A 6,315-nucleotide genomic window follows, 5' to 3' on the forward strand; every position below is an offset into this window, starting at 1 on the left:
AGTTCAATTTAAAATTATTGATTTTTGCTTCAAATACAGTTAAACATATACAAAATATGTAAAATATATATAGCATATGACATGTCAAATATGCATTTTAAGGTAATTTTTGCCAGAAGTTAAATGTGCAGAGTTTATTTTGGCTCAAAATTAAAAAGGTTTTTCTTTAGTCGGGCATACCTGTGTACTACAACTGCTAGGTAATAAGGAAATTGAATGAATGCCCTGATAACTCTGTAAATTATTTTAAGGTTCACGAGAGCATGAAATTTAGTCATGACCTGTTCTTCTTTTCCCTTACATTACAAAAATGAAAGCTCAACAAGAATGTGTGGCTCCCTTTTATAAATTTGAAATCTACTTGTGTTTCAGAGAGACTGCTAGCTATTTTCAGGTGGGGAGAATGATTGTCTGAAATCTATTTAAATGTATTTGTGATTCCAAGAACATAAATTAAATTATACATAACATATAGGCCACACACACACACACACACACACACACACACACACACACACACACAGGATCCACTGCTTCTTTTTAAACTTACTGTCTCTAAATAAACATTGTTTTCTGCTTTGCTTTAGATATTTACGACTACCTTTAAAATAAAATGTTAACATTTCTCTTGCATCCAGGTTTCTTTCACAATTTGTGAGTTACTTTTAAATGTAAAATATTTGCTGATAAAGAAATAATTTAATAGCAGGAGACAGTTTAATTGAATGGCCCTTATGGTCATGATACATCTAAATAGGCATTCCATCATCACACTTCACTGTCTCAGATTTATAAAGTTAGTTATTTCTCATCATCAGTAAAATATGTGGATGACACTACCTCTGTTTCAGAGTTGCCGTGAGGATTAAATGAATTTCTGTTATTTCCAAAACCTTTATTATTCTGATCACCATGTTGTAAAAACACACTGCTTAGAATTGAGTATAATACTTGAGTCATGGGTGATTAACAAAAATCATTAATACACACTGTTTTTGCAATTAGATCTTGTATTAATGGGTCTTAGAATATGCTAGACATTTTAACAGGTGTCTAACATTGTTGGCTTGTTCAGCTTAGAGTAAATTAAACTTCAAACCTGAGTGAAATGCAGGTTTCAGATGATAGAGCCATATATATTCTTTACTTCCCAACAACAGGTTATTTGCTAGAATTGCAGTTATACAAATTGCTATAGGGAACAATTTTGTTCTCCAAATTTAATCAGGTAAAGCCGTAAACATATCAAAGTGCAGAAACTGCTGTCATTTTAATATGATTTGTTTACTACAATTTTTCATGTACATGTAAGCATAATTGGGAAATATGTCTATATTCCCTATGAACAGCAATCTGTTATCAAAATATAAGGATATACAGAGATTGTTTTGTTTTTTTTTTTTATTTTTTATTTTTTTAAATTTTTTTTTTTTCAACGTTTATTTATTTTTGGGACAGAGAGAGACAGAGCATGAACGGGGGAGGGGCAGAGAGAGAGGGAGACACAGAATCCGAAACAGGCTCCAGGCTCCGAGCCATCAGCCCAGAGCCCGACGCGGGGCTCGAACTCACGGACCGCGAGATCGTGACCTGGCTGAAGTCGGACGCCCAACCGACTGCGCCACCCAGGCGCCCCCAGAGATTGTTTTTAATGCAATAGATAGCACAGAAAGTTTTCTACAATTACTGGAGGTGGGGCTTATCTATAAAAACTTCACTAAAATTTTTCAAACAAAATTGAGAATTTCTTAGTATAAGACTAGGGAAGAAAAAAAACAAACAATAGTAGAAGTAAAAAAATAGACTTGCAATTCCAATTTTTAAAATTTTTTACACTGTTAAAAGACAGAAAAAACAAAATAATAGGGAAATGTGATAGGGAAACATTACTGCATTCATAATTGCAATTGTAGAGAGAATTCCACTAGAAGAGCCTACACATTTGTCTTATTTACCATTGTATAAATAATGTATAGTAAATTAGCATATAATAGATACTAAGAATATTTAGAGAGAATATAAATAAACTAAAAAGTGAATAATGAATGGATGAATGGTGAATGGAAAGTTCCACCTATTTTGTGAAAACTTATCTTTTATAAAATTTTCTAATGTTTACTTATTTTGAGAAAGAGAGAGTGAGAGAAGGGGGAGGACAGAGAGAGGAAGAAAGAGAGAATCCCAAGCAGACTGTGCACTTGAACACACAAACCACAAAGTCATGACCTGAGCCAGAGGCTTAACCAACTGAGCCACCCAGCCACCCCAAAAATAAATTTTTAAAATTGAGATATAACTTAAATATATATTGAAATCTGAAGATCTTATGTGTATATTTAAATGAGTTCTGACGATCGTAAAATCTATATACTCATCATTTAAGACAAAGTATAGGATATTTTTGGTGCAGTACAGGGTTGCCATGACAGAGCTGCAGCAGCTCTGGGGGCAGGAGGAGGTATGCTCTGTGGTGAAGAGTCTGGGGAGAGAGAAAGTCCAGAAGATACAAGGCCTCATGTTCCAGTGCAGCACCAGCTGTTGTGAGGACAGTAGGGCTTCCACTGCAGCTGATGCCCCAGTACATTGAGCATTGCCATGCGCTTCTGGTGACCAGTGCATTGGATAAGTTCCAGGACCACCTGGCCCTGTGTACCATGCATTGCAATGACGAAGCCAAAGATTCAATAGATTCAGGAAGTAAAGAGTGTCAGGTGAAATGGAAGCTGGAGAGTTGAGTGGCTAAGTGTGTGGATGACCACATGTACCTCATCCCTACCATGACCAAGAAGATGAAGGCGTCTCGCCTGTCTATTGGGAAATAGAAGTCTTTGCAATTGGCCATCAGAGCTGACAGCAGGGATCTATTTAAAATGTGAAATAGGAGTTTTGGACTTTGAAGTGAAGTTTGATGCAGAAAGTTGAGGCATGTGCCACTTGCCTCTGAACCCTGGTTCCTTTGTTTCAACCTTAGAAAGCGAAACCGAAAAAAACTTCTGCTAAAATTTGGGTCAGACATAGCACAGGAGAGGTTTTGATGGCCTCAGTTTCACATGCTTGTCTTGGCACTAGGGATCTCCCTTGCACCAAGCCTGAGCCCTCCAAGGTACCAGATTCTTCTTAGTATATGGGCACCAACAAGCTGGCAGGTTCCTCTAAACTGCCTATAATCTGGTGGAGTGTGAGTAGAGGTGTTTCCATTTGTTGCCAACCTTCTGTTTATCAGAAGGACCTCTAAGTCAATTTCCATAAGCTGTAAAACAAAATCCACAAGGTCACTAATTTAGCAAGGGAAAAAATGGTTTCTGGGTCTTTGTTTTGCTTGGTTTTGTTTTATATAGAAGATCATGAAGTTGATTAAAGATGTGGAGCTGGGAGAGGTAGTTTGGATAAGAGCTTGAACAATTCCTTGTGGATATCTGTTTCTGGCTATCAAGATGTTAATATGCATTTCTTGAAATACACATTACATCTTTCAGCCAGGAGACCCTGTAAAAACATGAGAGGCGATGTTACACAGGTTATGGGAAACTACCTTCCCTCTGGTTGCTATGATGGGCCCTGAGGCTAACTGCAGCAGAGCAACAGGACAATCTTGCAATAACACGCTCCCTTGAAGGGAAAGAGGGTTTTGATTACACTACATGCCAGTATCCAGGAGTAAACATTGAGGGAGAAACTGTTGCCTTCTTAATTAAGAGAGTTATTAAGTACTAAATTTGGAAAATCCAGAATGGAATAAAAGTCTTAAACTCATTATTGCTTACTTAGCCCCCTGAAACAACAGAGCTCTCCTGAGACACTCCCTTGGCAACAAGAAGGTCAAAGGAGAAAAAGTAAGCAGCTCAGGGGTGAGCTGTGATTCCTTTAAAGGAAAAGAGGAGAAACTCCCTCGTTACCAAATGCCACTTTTGCTTGGGCCTTCTGTAGCAGCTTGTGGGCTGTCCCAGCTCTAGCACCCTATCATTTTGAGAGAGACCTTCTTGTCTTTCTAGTAACTTATTACTTGAAATGACAATATAGCCTGTATTGGGTGTTTCAAAGCTGTGATATATTTCCTAGTGGTTTGGTTTTTTAAAATAAAGTTTAGTTTTTCATCCAAAAAACAAAGGGGGTATGGAATACTCCTTTCATCTCCTTACCTGTTCCATGCCCCAAAGAAAACCACTGTTATTTCTACCATCAGCAATTATCATTGCCAGGTTATGGACTTTCTATAAATAAAAGCAGAAAGTGACTACTCCTTTGCTTGGCTTCTTTTGCACCTGCATTTTGGAGGCAAAATAATATTTTTTGGAGATAAAATTTATTTGGAGATTTATCTGGAGATAAAATAAAAATATGTGCTTAAAAGTCTGAAATATATAGGAAAGAAAATAGGGTATTCTCTCTTCCCACACAATAACATGAGAGACCCTCCTCTCCTTTTGTTTCCTTTCTGCCTGATACTTGCTGGAAAAATCACCAGGGAGAAATTCTAGGAACCCTGAAGGATGGTATGGAGAGAACCCCAGTTTTCATGACTTTAGACTTACGTGAACAAGGCATGTGTCTTTGTTTGGTGAAACCCTTGAGATTTTGGAGTTGTTACTGCTGTTGGCATGCCCTAATATAAGTAGAAAGTAGATGTCTTATTTACTGCCATTGTAAAAGCAAAACACAAATTAAAAATAAGAAACTTAATTCTCTCTGTTGAAAATAAGGGAAGAGACTGCCTTTCCTTAGAGCATTTACTTTAGAAAACTTGACAGTAGTGAATTCTTATCTGTCTTCTTGAAATATTTGCAAATCTTTTTAAAAGCTAAAACTGCCACTTGCTGGCTTTATGACCCAGAAATGTCTCTTTCAACAAGCAGGGAACCATCGCCTTGAAATGTAATCATCAACAAGGACAGGGCCTCAATCTTCCAATTTCTGGGGGAGAATAGGAGCCTAATTTTTGTAGTGCCTTTTGCCAAGTTGCAGAACTACCTTTTTCCAAGTTGCAGAAGATGCTGGCGAGTCTTCTTACTTGAAGACTGGTTATTGTTTCTCTTGAGAACATGTATGTAAATGGTGTTTGTCTGTGTGGCTCTTTGAAAGGGTGAGAGATCTTTCTGGTTTTGCAAACTCTTAGCAAATGATCTGTGATGCACATCACATTCTGGTTTAATGCTTATGCAATAATGAAGTTGTTTTATCTCTCTTTTATCTTTGTGCAAAGGTTTTTGAGAAGATTTTGTTTTTAATTATATTTCCCCAACAATTCTGGTAATGAAGACAGTATGTTTGGAAGTTCCTGAACTGAGCAATGCAGCTGAAGTTCTGTGGCCACACAATAGTCAGGTAAGTGGCCATGAATTATAGAAAAGTTTCCCCTCCAGCTCTCCACTCTTTTGGAATACTAGGTAAACCACCACACTCTCTCAATTCAAGATTTTACTGTTGAATAGCATGGGTAATACAGGTTCTAAAACACCATTCAGATCATATTGTTGGAAAATATGAAAATGCAAGAATATTGACTCTAGCTCTTCCTCTTAAAAAGCTGATATCTTTCTGTCATATTTTGAATGGATATATAAGAATCTGGTTCTTTAATGGCATAAGAACAGTTCTTTTGATTTGGATAAACTAATGTATTTTCCGGGATTCTTGGGTTTCATCCCAAATAAATTAATTATGGGTATTTGGGGGGATATAATTCTAAGAAGAAAATGAAATATGATTTGGATAACCAGAGCAAAATATTGGAGAAAAAAAAAAAGAAAGGAAATGTGAGACTTAAAGGCACTTCCCCTTTATCAGAGCTTTCCTTCTTTCTCTACTGTTCCTGTTTTCTCCATTCTCCCTGCGTCTCTTTGTCCTTCCTTGCCTCAAACTGACTCCTTGAAGAAGGTGATGATTTTTTGAACACGCAGTTCCCTCATTAGTGGATTTCCTTGAAAAAAAGGAATAAGGGCACAATTTCTTGACTGGTTAATGAATCACCCGCTCAGTTTGATGACACAGGTTTGTGTATGTTATACCTTGGACCTGAGTTGTTTTCATATTTTAGTCTAGATTCCACTTTCAAGCGTCTCTTCTCATCCATGCACTCTGTAGCTAGGAAAGCAGACTTAATGGTGAGATGTAATTGGGGATAATGGAGAATATAGTGAAAACCTATGACCCCCTGTATAACCAGTAGAATGGAGAGTAGCTACACCAGTCACTTGGAAAAAGGCAGGCAAGCAAGCTATTAAGTGGATGAATGCCAGCATGGGAAGGGAAATAAAAATGCCCCATAATTTACATTTTTCTTGTCTCAGTGCTAGAAAAACAAGCCCTTCCTATTTG

The 6,315-nt window shown here is 37.3% G+C and overlaps 1 pseudogene; it reads left to right on the forward strand.

Annotated features, from left to right (window-relative positions):
* The first annotated feature begins 2,422 nt into the window (after nt 1-2,422).
* Nucleotides 2,423-2,822, forward strand: LOC123576082 (annotated as a pseudogene).
* Nucleotides 2,823-6,315: the final 3,493 nt, after the last annotated feature.

Source organism: Leopardus geoffroyi, chromosome C2, assembly GCF_018350155.1.
Source record: "Leopardus geoffroyi isolate Oge1 chromosome C2, O.geoffroyi_Oge1_pat1.0, whole genome shotgun sequence".
Lineage (NCBI taxonomy): Eukaryota > Metazoa > Chordata > Mammalia > Carnivora > Felidae > Leopardus > Leopardus geoffroyi.